Below are 15,495 nucleotides of genomic sequence, written 5' to 3' on the forward strand. Positions count from 1 at the left end.
CCTTCAGGAGGAAGCACAAAGGTTTACTATCTGACATTTTTGAGCCTCTCCTGGAAAGTTTCAGCCTCCAACCCAGCACCACAGTTGTTTACCCTGGACCCTTCTCAGCATTCCTTTCTTTTTCCTGGCGTGGTGAGGTTGCAGATGACCATCAGAGTTCCCATACTCAGCAATTTCAAGCCAGCCTGATTTGTCCATCTCTCCCTCCCTTAGGATGAGTCCTTTCCCAAGAGAAGCTGTAATCCCTTGTGTAAACAGGTTTCCTAGGCAGACCCGCCTTTCCAGTCTGACGAATGCAAACAAGACATGTCTAACTCCAAGCAGGGGCTCATACTAAAGTCCTCGCTTACACTAGCTTTGGTGATAAGGTGGCCGCGGATGCTTCCAAACTAGAGATCAAGAGGAGAAGTGGATCTGGAGATGAGACTGAGGATTCGGTGTTAGAAATGTCGATTTTTGAGGCACTTTATAGAATGCAAAGGAAAGATGACCAACGGACGTTTGGATATTTAAGCCTGAAATTCAAAAGGAATGTCATGGCGGAAGATGTAATTTGGGAATCCTCAGCTTACATGGGTAACTAAGACATAAAGTGGATGCAATTCCTCAGAGAGAGTATGTAGAATGAGAAGAGATGGAGACCAGCAAGAAACCCTGGGGAATAGCAACACGCAGGGATGTTCACAGAAAGGATGTCTGTGAAGGAAGCAAAAAGGATGGTCAGAAAGGAGAGCCAGGAGGGTGCCCAGTCACTGAAGCCCATGAGTGGACCCTTCAGTGAATCCTGGGAAAGAACTCGTCAGTTTATTCATTCAACAAATACTTATTGAGCACAGACTCCATACCAGGCACCGTTCCAGATGCTCTGGATACAGTAGAGAACAAAACAACAAAAATCCCTGCCCAGATGAGATTTATGCTCTGATGTCAGTGCAGCAAAGAGGTCCAGATAGATAAAGGATAGAGTCCATTGGATTGAAAATTAGATTGGCTTTGGTAAACAATGAGAGCCTTCCAATAGCAATAAGCTCAGAAGAGAGATTGCAACGCCCTGAGAGCAAACCTAAGGTGAAGGAGTAGAGATAGTGGGTGTAAACTATTCTTTTGAGAAGTTGTATAAAAAGGAAGGAGCCATGGGGCACTTGATAGAGGTAGCACAAGTTCAAATGAATGTTTTCCTTTGCCTGATAGATCCTTGCATGCATTCTTGCAAGTATTTGTAGGCTAGCCACCTGGGAAAAGGAGGCTGGAAATGTAAGGAAGTTGAAGATTTGAAGAGATGATAGGTGATGGAGCCCAGTTCTGAAGCAGGCAGGAGGGGAGACTCCTGTAGTCACTGCAGAGCATCTTGTAAATTAGGGACAGCTTGGGTATGCATTTAGGAGCGAGCTTTTCTTTCACTATCCTTTTTTTTAGTGACCACTAAAATAGCATCCAAATTCAAAAGCGGCATAGGGTAGCATATATGTCTCACGGAGAGTGTTATATAACAGGGAGCAAGAGATGCCTATTCTTTCCTCCTCCTGCACCCCTTTTGCACTCTCACTCTTGTCTTCCCCCACCCCCCAAAATGTACTCATATGTGACTACATATAGGTACAAACAGGACCTAGATTGGCCTTCCTAGCCTGTTCAGAGTCCTGCTGCCACAGCTGTCCACCTAATCAGGTCCTTATCTAGGAGCACGAAAGTGCAAAATTTGCCAGGCAGCAGCGGTGCTTGGGGCTCTGCAGGGCCCCGGTGTGTGGCTGCGGGGACCAGGCAGCACCTGGCCGCCACTGAGAGCAGAAAGAGAGGCATCTTTCTGGGTTCCCCAGCTGGCAGTATGGAGCACTGACCTGGCCTGCTCACGGACAGACACAGGACCGTCCCCAGCCCCTAGGATCCTTCCCGAAAGCAGAGCTTTCAGGCTGAGTGGGCAGATTTAGAAAGAAAAGAGAGAAGGCTGCACACTGATCATTCACCCCAGCTCCTCTGCCAGCTCCCCCTCACAGCCCCACTGCATCGAAGACAGGAGTGATTTTAAAGAACCACTCTGATGTGAGTTCATCCTAACTGAGGGCAGACCCAGCAGGGGGGCATCCCGAGGTCCTCTCTGCTTTGGCTCAAGGGACAATGACAGTGCGGAGGATGCTGCCTCGCCTGGCTTCTGTGGGAGCGACTAACCATTGACCCAGGCGATTTCAGTGCGTCAGACATGCTTCTTGAGCTCTCCAGGACACATCTACGCAGCTCTTTCCTTCCTGATACAGTAGTCAAAACAAACCCCGTCTCCCCGGGCTGGTGATGTCAGCCTCCTGCCACACACCTGAGGTCACAGGCTGAGTCCTAAAACTATCACAGTCTAAAAGAACATAACAGAAAATCTTTAAAGGGCAAATAAAAGAAAAAAACTAGAGGTGTGTGTATGTACATATCTGCATACATCAGTATTATATATCCATATACACATCAATGTATGTGTTTATATGTGTGTGTATACCAGTATATGCAGACAGCTATATACAATATATGCATATGTTTAAACACACACATACACACCCTAAATAATAAATGTGCACTAAGAAAGAAAATTATTTCATTCAAGTGCTGACCTACATAAAATAGAATAGAAAATGGGAGTTTGGGCTTCTAAAAAAAATTACTTCTAACATAGTTTATGATTACAAAACAACCAGACAGAAAGCAGTCTGGGGAAAAAAATCTGTTTCATCACCGGAGTGAACAAACACAATTAAAATGCTAAAAACATGAAGTCTTATGAAAGCGAACGGAACAAGGACTTTTCTTTTTAATGGTGATTGGATGAAAGACAGCCACCTAAACTCCAGGAGTCTCTTGAGACCCAGTATCCCCTCAGCATCAGCTGCAGGCAAAAGAAAAAGAGCTGTGGCTGATTTGAAAGCAATCGTTAATACTCATTCTTTATCTTGCTACAGCTGGAGCGACTGTTGTCTGTCATCTTCACTTTCCACATGGCAAGCATTTCCTTTGAAGAAAGCAGGATTGGCAAGCTTCCTTCACTCACTTCCTCATTCATTCATTCATTCATTTTCCTCTTAAAAGAGAGAAAAAAAAATCCTTGCGTTCACTTCAAGGGACTTTTGAGTAATCTAAGCTGAAACAATTGAAATCCATTTGTTGTTACTGTACAGTATTTTTTTCTTTTTTCAGCCATGTGGGTATTCTCAGCAAAGGAGCCATTTTTATTGATTTTACTGTAAGTAATGGAGTTTTTAAAAAGTAAAACCATAGAATAATTTTTGCCATCAAGTTCAATGAAAAAGATATCTAGAATTAATACAGACAGGAAAAAAATTGAGCACAATGTAGTCGCTTTCTTTTAAGATGCGGTAGTCGATGGAAAGACAATTTCCATGTTGTTCCCTTTGTTTATCACAACAAGATGTGGAAACCTACCCAGCCATCCATGTTCCTGCTCTAAGAATGCAGAGACAAGGTGACAGCATGTAAAAGTAAAGTACTAAGAGCATTTTAAAGCTGAGGGCAAACCACATTTACTAACTCTAGGTGTTTTTCTCCTTACAGCCACCAACTTCCATTTATAATAGATGAACATTTTTCTTTCATTTTTTTAACCAAATCATATTTTTTATTATCAAGTTCACCTTTAATATACACTTTCTATTTTAAAATGGAAAAAATATCCATCATCCTGCCACATTTATATAATCATATTAAGCATTTGGATTTTTCACCTTAATTTTTGAAATTAATTTTCATTAACCCCGTATTTCCCCAGGAGGAATGGGTCCGTCTTCACTAATTCAGTGTTACCACAATTTTATAAAACATAACTACTGAAAATAGTGAGAATTGACTGAATTTGTATACTTTGCTTAAAAACTTTTAAAACCTCTTCATTATTACAAAGTTTATATTCCTAAACTTGCCATTCAAGGCACAAACCTTTATGCCCTAAGTGAATTCTTTAACCTTATCTTTGACTAATCTCCAGTGTGAACTTTTGTTGCCAAGAAAGGTTCACTGTGATTGTAAGAGACAGCTGGTTGAAATAAACACCTTTACCTCTGCCAGCAGAAGGCTATCTGGTGGGGAAAACAAATTTTGCTTTAAGTTAAAATACTACAGCAAAAAGGCCCTTAATCTTCAGGCACCTAGAGAAAGGCTCTTTCTCTTTTACTTCTCTCAGCAGCATGTTATCAGGGTCATTGTCTCTAGAAAACTATTTTGTTGTTACCATGTTACTGCTTCATTCACAGGTGCATAGCCAAGTTGGGCTATAGTCATTCCCACCGATGTGAGCTCCTAGCACTAATGTTAACTCTGACACTCTCTGAGAGCATGCTCTTTCTTGAAGCCAGAAACAGTTCCAGCAAACATAACCAAAGAGTGATGTCAGAGAGCAGAGCCTTTATGGGTGAGTACAAATATTTTAAATCAGTTTTCAGAGATTTCTGGCACTAAGAATTACAGATCATGGGACTTGGACCCCGTGTTCAGCTCCAAGTAGATTTCTTGCTGTAATGTCAACCTTCTCCATTTCCCCAACCCATCCAGAGTTTGAGGTGTCTTTACAGTCTGTGTGACAGTGTTGGGAGAAATACAAAGGGCATGGTCCCACATTCACCTCTCTGCTGACAACAATGCAGAGGCGGCATCCGTGTGCCAAGTAGCACAGCCATCCAGGGGCTCCAGGCAGTGACCAGCAACAAGGTCACCAGCAGCCCCAGTAAGAATGAGAGAAGCAACTGCAGTGTGGAACAGGCTCAGAGCAGATGCGAGGTGATGTCCCTTCCCCCAAATACTTTCAAGGGAGGCTAAGAGGAGGATTTGCCCAGCTAAACAGAGGACTCTGTTTTGGGGGTTGTATGGACTCTTGCATGTGAATTTTTCAACCTTTCTGTAAATGAAAGAAAGACAGACAAAGGAGAAGGGTAAATATATCTAATGAAAAAAGCACCCAGGAGTGAAACAGTGATGGTGTCCTAGGGACTTCTGTCATTTGCTCAGTAAGAGGCCCCTTGTTTATATTTTCATGCCTTCCTCTTTTGTGAGTGATCTGTGCTTCCCCAAAACCCTATGAAGAGAAGAAATGGAGCAACGGGAGCCCTGACTCTGGGCTTCAAAAGTCAGCTGCTGCCGCCGCCGCTGCTCCTATCAGGTGTAATTTGCCTCTTGGCTGCCCCTCACTGGCACTTTCAGAAGCACTGTGTGAGTGTGTGTGTGTGTGTGCGCATTTATGCATGCGTGGGGTGCATGCCACTTTTACTCATCTTTGGGCTGGGGAGCCTTAGGGAATCAGAGTCCAACACTCACAGTTTACAATGAAAGGATGAAGACTTGCCACTCACCTGTGGCTGCAGGACAGGGACTGGACCAGTTCCCTAATTCTGACACCATGAACTCTTAGGTCTAGCCTTCGGGCTCTGCTTCTGGTCCCTATCTTTGCCTCTCCTGGTCTCCTGGCAAGAACTCTGGATTGACGCAAAACCCAAGCATGGAACTCTTTGTTTTCTGCTCTGTGTGGCTTTTCTGACTGAATTCGGAGTCTGGCTTTATAGACCTTGCAATCTGTGTTAGAAGCTCCAGTACTGGCCTCTCTAGAGGAAGGAAGAACACTGGCTACTTCATTTTCCTCCAAAGCCTCCCAACTGCTCACCTCGTAATTGGTGACTTCCCTCTATTCAGCCCACTGCCTCTCACCCCACAAGTACACAGCTCCCCTGCATCTCCTTGGCCATGACTGGCCCTGACCGGCCCAGCCCAGGAAGAGCCTTCCCACATGTTACTCTCAACCACTTTTATTCTTGCAACATTCTGACCATTCACATGGTAATATATTTCGTTATAGCTAGTTACCACATATTCGTGTGTGAGGGCACAACGAAAGGTGTAAGGTGCACCAATGAATCCTTCAAGAACCCTAAGATACTGCTGATTTACAAATAGGAAAACTGCTGTGTGGAAGGGTTAAGAGTTTTGCCCAAAGCCATAAAGCTAGTAAATTGTAGGATCCGAACTTGGAAATATCTCTGCTTGATTCTCAGGTCTACATGCTTAACTCCACATCAGGCCACCTTCCCGTGAGGAGTCTCACAGTCTTCACCCTAAAGATGTTCCTCTGGTTCTGAACTTACTTCCCAACAATTTCCAGACAAACCCCTACACTTTGAAGCTTGATCTCACAATTCATGCTAACGCACAACTTGGTTTTTTTCCCTTACCTATATGTCGTTGTCAAAGGGCAATTTTTTAAAGGGTAAAATCATGACTCTTATGTTATTATAAAATGAATACAAGTAAAAGATTTTATTTGACTAATTAACCAAAGATGGAACCAGTAAGATATTACAGCTGGTTCAAAGGAGAATTCAAAGTACCATACATATATAGGCAATCTGAAATGCTGAAATGAATTTAACATGCCTGCAAAACTGGTCAAGATCCACCAGGTGATAATGAATTACATCTGACACCGTTCATTTGCATTTCTGTGGACACCAGTCATTTCCACTATTATCATTTTCTACAACCTAGAATACAAAATACCTCAAAGACCATGAAAGGTGGAGATAAGCTGGAAGAGCGGGCTACACGAGACACTCAGAGGTCATTTTTACCCATTTCAAGGTCTTCTGCATTTTTCCTGGAATCCTGAACATAATATTTTATTATATATTTATTATATGACTGTATTATAATGTAACCACTCTCTATACACGTGTGCACGCACATGCGCGTGCACACACACACACACACACACAAATGGGTCTAGATTCAAGTTGTGGAGGCAAGTTTTCTCTTCAGAATGAATACAATAGAATCACCTGGTTCTCCGGCCCTCTTTCAGTAGTGACTATTAGATAAGCATTCCACAACCAACCATGTATTATTCCCAAAGAATTCCCCAATGTCATAGGATAGTAGCTTTTTCCCCCAAAACAGTGTCATGAACAGATGGTACTAGACAGTCACCTCTTATCTTTAATGCTGTCATGCTCATATGGCAGTAAATCACAGGATATTCACAAAGACAGGGCATTGTGAAGCCCTAATTAAATATTTTGACTAGGAACCTGCCTTTGCTTTGATAGAACATCCCAGCATGAAACAAATAGCTACCAAAAATACTTCCTAAAGAAGGATATGGTTCTATCTCTAAGAAACCACCAACTTCTTCCTTCCCCAGACACCTGTTTCCTGCCTTGAGAATTTAGGCCCTTCTGGTCACTAGTAAAGGACACCTGCCGCATAGGGATCTGCCTGAAAAAAGGAAAAAGCGAAAACCAAGACACCACCACAGCTTTTCAGGAGTGAGTTGGCAACTGGTGCTCAAGATCTGAGTTGCTTCAGGGCCTAAATCATCTTCTTGCCTCCTAAGGGAAGTAAGTCTTAGACAAGAATTAAAGTGCAACTACCTTATTTGGGAAGTGCAGGAAATACTCGTGGGGGGAGTAAGGAAGAGAATAGAGTAGCGGGCAGGCAATAAAGGATGTGTGATTAAGCACTATCACAGTGGGTGACTAAAGCTTTACGCAAGCCAAGAGGTGACTGAGCTGCGGTAGTACTTATAGAGCAACTCCGGTGAGCCACTGATAGAGGACTGGTCCTAAGAGGTGCTAATTCATACTTCTAGCCTGCTACAGGTTCTGGAAATAAGATCTTTAGACGGGGAGACAAGGACACTGGCGGCTGGCGTCAGTCAGAGCCACTGAAGGGCTGGCAGGGAGACAGGGGAGGGGAGGAGTGGGCAGATACTACTAATACCTACTCACCACAGCTGAGGAAGGATGGTCTCTCCAGTGGTCAGCGTTAATGTGCTTCAACCTCTCGGTCTCTGCTTTCTTGTTTTTTCTCCTGCTACCATATTTCCTAGTAGCAGACAGAGAGAGCACGCACCTTGCTGGCGTAGAGCTTATCGCCTTGAGTTGGCTCACAGGCCACTGGTCAGCCTCTGGATTGGTTGTCCTAGGATCAGGTACATACTCCTGGCTCCTGTTTCTGAGTGCAACAGAGTCAAGTGACATACAGCAGGACCACTTGTGCTACAGACTAGCCTAGGGGCTGCGAGCAGGACGGCTTCCCGCCGCAAGCAGACGTCACGCACATTCTGTTCTGACACAGGTGACGGCAGAGTTATGCCTCTGATGGTTGTGCACGCTTACATCCACCTCACCTGGGGAACCAGCGAGGCTTTAGTCATTAGAATCCCTAACCTGAAGCTGTGGTTTTTCGTATATATGTCTCCCCTTAGAATTTAGTGTGTTCCTTTGCTCATCTTAATTTAACATTTACACTGTACTTTACCTGTCACCATTTCTATCTTCTCATTTGACTGTTTTCATGAACAAAAGCCTGACGTACGTGCAGTAGGATTTCACTGCACCAAGAATTGCTGTCATTCTTGGTTTCGAGGCACACGCTGCATTTGAATCTGGGAACCCTGTGTTCTAACTGAACTCCTGACTCCCATCCTCATGTTCTCTGAGAGCCCCCCTCTCACACTTACACCTTCTCCTTGCCATATTTGCTTTATAGCATTCAGCAGTCTCTACAATTTATTTTTTAACCATTAATCTCCTGACTTCCCACATAAGCTTCATGAGGGCAGATGCCAGGATGAGGTGATCAAATTAATAGCTGTTGAATGAATTTATTACTAAAGCAAGGACCTTAAGGTTTTTTCCTAGGAAAGGGCACGGGGGATCAGTTTGGACTGATCCAGTGGCATCTGTGGCTTGGTCCCTAGTGTGACTAAGACAAATTCTGGGGTGGTGACTGGCCAGAGGCAGCATGGAATCGTCAGGCAGAGCTGAAGCTGTGGCCTGGGTGTCATCAGTGTGGCTCAGATCAGCAGAGTCCCTACTTGGAGAAGGAAAGCTTATCAGGAAGCAATAGGCAGGACTCGCAGGGCAGGGACATGTGAGACGGACAGTGAGCCACAGGGAAACATCTGGCAACCATCAGGGCGAAGGGCACAGGATAGCGCATTAGAGGGCAAGACCTTCATCCTGGATGCACTGAGGAGGCCTTGCCGTGGGCCAGCCCTGGATGATGAAAATTCCAAGTTAGGGAAGGAATTCACAGCAGCCACATTGCTGACGGCAGCCACCCCACCGCAGCCCACACTCGGCATGCCACAGCTCTCGCAAGGCCAAAATAAACAGCGCAGAAAATGATTCTCCAGGAGATCTTGACTATAATGTCCTTCGGGAGATGCTTATAGAGGTCTGCACTCGTTGTCAGTGCCAAGAACCAGCACTTACACTTATCATGCGTATTCCGGTCTTCCTTTCATTTCTGACTTTGGAAAGTTACATTGGGCATGAATTGTTTTTTTAAATTTTAAGTAGAAAAACGTAAGTATAACATCAATATTTCCCATCCTGGCCACCCTGTACCTAAACAGCAAATCCAACAACGTGTCAGAGGAGAATATTAAATGGCACTCAACCTTTATGTCATTCGTGGAAGATATCCTTTGAAAAAACTGGATAAATGAGAACAACTTGCTGTAGAACATGTGCCTATAAAGGCTTGAGACTGCTGTTAATAGGCTACGTAGCTTTCAAATTGAAGGCAGTGCAGGCAGAGGCTGATCATATCCGAGTGTGAGAAAGCGCACCGCTTTCAGAAAGGCAGGACGGTTCATTCATGATTAGCCTTCGAGCTCATAAAAACGACACACTCACTGACACGGTCCTATGTCAGTGAGTGTATGGAGAAGAAAGAGATTTCTGTGGCATACTAAGGAAAAAGTTTTATTTCAAGCTTCAATGTAAACGGAATTTCTAAATTGTAAGAGGGCATACTTTTGCAAGAGGAGAAAAATCCAGATGTTCAAAGCCCTGGATCAGGATGTGAAGAATGTGTCACACTGACACATTCACTGAATAAAAGAAAGTCTCTAGGGCAGATTATTTAAAGAAGAGTGACAGCAAAGAATTCCTAAAACTATCAAGAATTCTGTCTCTCTCTTTTTAATGAGTGCACACCTATAAATTCCTTTGTTAGTTTTCAATGCACATTATTCTTTTTATTCAAACCCATAATAATAACAGTCTGAAATAATGCTCTTTAAGTTAAGTATAAGAGCTTCAAAACAAGGGGCTGCTATTCAACCTCATAAAGCCCTCTGACCACAGCTCTGGGCCTGAACATTCTCCTAGTCAATCAATATTAGCATATCTGCACTATATCACCCTCATTAGGAAATTCGTTCATTCATTTAACGAGGTATTGACAGCCTACTCTGTGCTCGGCATCCTTCTTACAGGACGTCAAGAACACAACTGACAAAAAACCCTGGGGGCACGGTGGGGAGGAGGCAGATAACACACAATACTTGGGGATAAGTAACGTGCTCTGCAAGGCCGTGATACGTGCTCTGGAAAATCGGCTTCCAGGAGCTGATTGTGGCATCTCTTCTCCAGCTCCGTGTTCATCAGCATCAATTCGGTGACATCACACTGGTAACCTGAAACAGCAAAGTATTCGCACCGCGGAAATGTGCAGATCTTACGAAGTGCAGCTCCTTTTTCTCAGACAGGTAGCTGATAAACGTTTACCAGCACACCACTGACGTGATTTTAGATCAAACATTGACATTTGAGCAAAGACATGAATGTGGTGAGGGAGTCAGCCTTCAGCCATATGTCATCTAGGAGAAGAGCATTTGAGGCCATGGAAGAGCCACTGCAAAGGCCCGAAGTAAGGAGCAGGCTGGGGGTGTCCTAGGAAGAGCAGGGAGTCCAGTGGACAGAGCAGAGAAAGTGAGAGACAAGGAGAGTGGTAAAGATGCGCCGGGCCAGGTAATTTTAGAGCAGATTGTGGAGGATGCTGTAGGCCACTGGGGGGACTCTGGCTTTTACTCTGAGTGTGATGGAACGCTATTAGAGGTTTTAGAAGAGAGGAATGTGGGATCTAATGTGCCTTTTCTTTTTCATTTATTTTATTTATTTAGTTTTGGCTGCGTTGGGTCTTCGTTGCAGCGTGCGGGCTTAGTTGCTCCGCGGCACGTGGGATCTTCTTGGACCAGGGCTCGAACCCGTGTCCCCTGCATTGGCAGGTGGATTCTCAACCACTGCGCCACCAGGGAAGTCCCTAATGTACTTTTAAAAGGACCACTTTGGTATGTTGAGAATAGATTAAGTTGTGGGGAGTTGATGGGAAGTGAAAAGGTACAAGCAAGGCAAAACTATTCTAGATATTGTAGTCTATTTACCTAGGTGAAATGTGATGGTTCAGAGTAACAGTAACAGATGTAGTGAGAAATGGCTGGATTCTAGATATATTTTGAAAGCACCTACAGGAGGTGCCAATTGATTGAACATGCAGTGTCAGAGAAAGGAGTAAAGGCTGACACTAAGACTTTTGGTTTGAACAAATGGAAGGATGGATTTGACATCACTTGAGAAGTAGAAGACTCTGGGTGGAGCAGATGCAGGGGAAGGGAAGGGCGGGACAGTCAGAAGGTCAGTTCTGGACAAACTGAACTTCAGGTATCCATTATGTCGAGTAGGAGATGGATGTATGAGTCTGAATTTTAGGAGACTGTTCTGGCCTGGAGATGTAGATTTGGAAGGCATAGATGGCATTTAAAGGCTTAGAATAAGATAGTAATGCCAAGGAGTGAGTATAGACGGTGAAGAGACAAAGAACAAGGATTCAGCGTTAAGATACTCCAGGGTTGAAAGGTCAGGGGAAAGAGGAGGACCAACAAAAAAGAGTTAGGAATGAGCAGCCAGAGACAAAGGAGAAAAGCCAAGGGTGTGCTGCCCTAGAAGCCAAGTGAAGAAATTGTTTTAGGCAGCAGGAAGTGATCAGCTGTGTCTAATGCTGCTGATAGCTCTGGTAAAATGAGAACTGAGAATTGATCACTCTATTTAGCGAAATGGAGGTCACTGGTGACCTTGACCAGCGTGGGTTCAGTGGAGGTCCGTGAAGCGAAGCCTCGTTGGAGTGGGTTTAGGAGAGAACTGGAGGAGGGAAATTTGAGACAGTGAGTATAAGAGACTCTTTGAAGGACGTCCTCTGCAAAGTAGAGCAGAGAAATGGGGCGGAAGCCGACAGGGGAATTGAGGTTAAGAGTAGGGCTTTGTTTGGTTTGGTTTAAAGATGAGAGAAATAACGGCAAGTTTGTATGGTGATGGGAATGAGCCAGTAGAGAAACTTCAGTGGAGGGAACTTTAGTCCCTCAACCCTTCTCTTCCTCCCTGCCTGGTTTCATTTCCCTCCTTGCTTCATTTCCCTTGTTAGCCAGCCTGGTCCCATGACTCGCTATTTCTGTTATGCTTTTACTAACCCCCTACAATGCATCCCTTTTGTTACTCCTTCCTTCCCAAGCCCACCATTTTCTTTCTTCTCCAGAGCTCTTGGGTTGCCAGTTGGCTTTACTACAATAGTTTCATGCTACCTAACCTCACTTGAACCTGCAGAGCTGTCCAAGTATTCTTTTCTTCTTATATTCTTTCATGGTTTACTTCCTAGCAAATGACCAACAGTGTTTATTCCAATATTTTAAAAACTCGTATTCAGCATTTATTCAACCCCCATTTATTGAGCAAGAAAATGTTCCAGACACTGGATCCTGACACCCAACCCCCCACTGCTCCCTGGCCTCTTAGCAGATGACCTTTATTCCACTTTCCCGAAATGATTGATGCGAAGTTCTTCAATCTTCTCCCTCACATTCCCAACTTTAAAAGACATCCTTCCCATCATTATTTATAGAAAATAAAGTTTCCCTGCTTATCTCAAAGATTAACTCTTTCATTTTGGCCTTGATTCTGTTACCTCTTATATTTAATCACTTGTTCTATCAATTAATCTCCCTGCATCTTTTACATCGTCTCCGCCCTTCTTCCCAGAGGGAACAGCTGTACTGACCTTTGAACTAATCATTCTTTTGCTTTTCTTTATGATTTTTTCACATATATACACACACATACATATATAGGTAGATACATACATACACACACATACATATATAGGTAGATATATATGTGTGTGTGTGTATCTTAATACAGTGTTCACTTTTGACAAACCTGGTTTTGGGTTTTGGACTTTAAAACGTGAGCCTAGCTGTGTATGGAGAAGACGGTTTGCCGCTCCTTGGAGATAGCTGAACAGACTCTCTGGGTTATAGTCTGGCTTCAGCTTCCCCTGTGGGGCTGTCAGTACAGAAGGTCATGAGTGAGTCCTGGAAACATGGAGTTGGGGCCCGTGGCAGGAAAATGGGTAGGGGTGGAGGCTCTGCATTTGCTTTCTCAGCTCCTATATTAGAAGAAAACACAGAAAATTAATGAATTAAATTTCCCATTCGAGAAGTTAGCATCAAAATATACCCCGAGAAAACAGGAGGAAAGAACTAACAAAGGTTTGAGCAAAAACTAAGAAAACAGAAAACAAAGATACAATAAAGATTATCAATACAACCAAAGCTGTTTCTTTAAAAGGACTAATAATGTAGACAAATCCCTGGCAATATTTATTAAGAAAAAAGAGAGAAAGTAGAAATAGAGTTTGCAATGAAAAGGATATAGCAGATAAAAAAACTGAAAATATTTACAATGAAAAACTTAATGCTGAGGCTTCCCTGGTGGCGCAGTGGTTGAGAGTCCGCCTGCCGATGCAGGGAACACGGGTTCGTGCCCCGGTCCGGGAAGATCCCACATGCCATGGAGCGGCTGGACCCGTGAGCTATGGCCTCTGAGCCTGCGTGTCCGGAGCCTGTGCTCTGCAACGGGAGAGGCCACAACAGTGAGAGGCCCGTGTACCGCAAAAAAAAAAAAAAAAAAAAAAAAAGGAAGAAGACAGAGATAACAAATGGCGAGGATGTGGAGAAAAGGGAACACTTGTGCACTGTTGGTGGGAATGTAAATTGGTGCACCCACTGGGGAAAAGAGTATGGAGGTTCCCCAAAAATTTAAAAATAAAACTACCATATGATCCAGCAATTCCACTTCTGGGTATATATCTAAAGCAAATTAAAACAGGATCTTGAAGAGATATCTACACTCACATGTTAATTGCAGCATTATTCATAATAGCCAACGTTCAGAAACAACCTAGATGCCTATCAACAGAGGAATGTATAAAAGATGTGGTTTATATTTACAATGGAATATTATTCAGCCACGAGAAGGAAGGAAATCCTGTCATTTGTAACAACATGGATGAAACTTGAAGGTATTATGCAAAGTGAAATAAGTCAGACAGAGTAAGACAAATTCTGCATGATATCACTTACACATGGAATCTTTTTTTAAAAAAGTCATAACTCATAGAAACAGAGTAGAAAGTGGTTGCTAGAACTGGTGGGGGGCAGGAGGTGGAGGAAATAGGGAGAGGATGGTAGAAGAGTACAAACCTTCAGCTATAAAGATGAATAAGGTCTGAGAATCCAATGTAAAACATGGTGACTATAGTTGCTGACACTATACTGTATAATTGAAATTTGGTAAGAGAATAGAACTTAAATGTTCTCATCAAATAAAAGATAAATATGTGATAAACAGGTGAGGCATTGGATGTGTTAATTAGCTAGAAGGGAGGAATCCTTTTACAAGGTATATGTATGTCAAATCACCATGACGTACACTTTAAATATCTTATAATTTTGTTAGTTATACCTCAAGAAAACTGAAATTTAAAAAATACCAAGTATTGCCAAGGATATGGCACAAAAGGAACGCTCATATACTGATCCTGGGAGTGTCAACTGGTACAACGTCTTTGCAAAGTATGGAAGTAGCCAATCGCCTAAAGATTAGACATTCCATTCTTCTTCCTTGTTTACCAAACCCCAATATTTTTAGAACAGCAATGTCCTTAGGCTCAGTGTATGAATCATGTCTGGTTGGAGCCAATCATAACCATCCTATAACATTTTGCTAGATATGTTTTCCCATTTCCTTGACACCAAGAGGCTGCAACCCCATTCTGGCCAATGGGATGTAAAGGGAAGTCTGATGAAGAACTTCTGGTTGCTAGGACACGAGAGTCCCCAAGGGTGGGGGTAGAGGTGGGGGGGTTCCCTTTATTCTTCAAACATGTCCCCATCCTAAGTCAGTAGTGGTCTACCCTTAGAAAAATAGGAAGGTTTTTCCTCCCTAAAAAAACAAAGAAGCCCCCTTTTCTACATACTCTTTTCTCTTGTTTGGGACACTGGAATGAGACTGTGATGCCTGGAGTTGTGGAAGCCATTTTGTGATCATGAGGTGACAATCAAGAGGACCAAAGCCATCACACTAAGGTAGTAAGAGTTGAAGGATTGAAAGTGACTGGGTCCTTTGTTGACAATGTTAGATAATTAAATCTTTATTTCACAAACAACTGTTGGTGAGCTTTTCTGTATCCTGTAATCAAAAACTTTCCTGATAGAAAAGTTGTCTAGTAAAGTTAAAAAAAAAAGCTTAAGATCCAGAATACTTTGACTCCTAAGTATTTACCTTAAATAATCCTTACAAACATGCACAAGAAAACATATCCAGAGATGTTCATCTCAAC

The 15,495-nt window shown here is 43.2% G+C and overlaps 1 long non-coding RNA gene across 1 annotated transcript in view; it reads right to left on the bottom strand.

Annotated features, from left to right (window-relative positions):
- Positions 1-326: 326 nt before the first annotated feature.
- LOC111165048 (uncharacterized) overlaps positions 327-15,495 on the bottom strand; it is a 29,299-nt gene continuing 14,130 nt past the window's right edge. The window contains exons 3-4 of the long non-coding RNA XR_002642231.2: positions 13,556-13,723; positions 327-13,260 (exon numbers count right to left, since the gene is read on the bottom strand). This is a non-coding gene — a long non-coding RNA (uncharacterized LOC111165048). The remainder of the gene's footprint in view (positions 13,261-13,555; positions 13,724-15,495) is intronic.

The sequence above is a fragment of the Delphinapterus leucas genome, chromosome 12 (genome assembly GCF_059928025.1).
Source record: "Delphinapterus leucas isolate spDelLeu-1000000601 "Yukka" chromosome 12, BTC_Dleu_Yukka2, whole genome shotgun sequence".
In the NCBI taxonomy this organism is placed as follows: domain Eukaryota; kingdom Metazoa; phylum Chordata; class Mammalia; order Artiodactyla; family Monodontidae; genus Delphinapterus; species Delphinapterus leucas.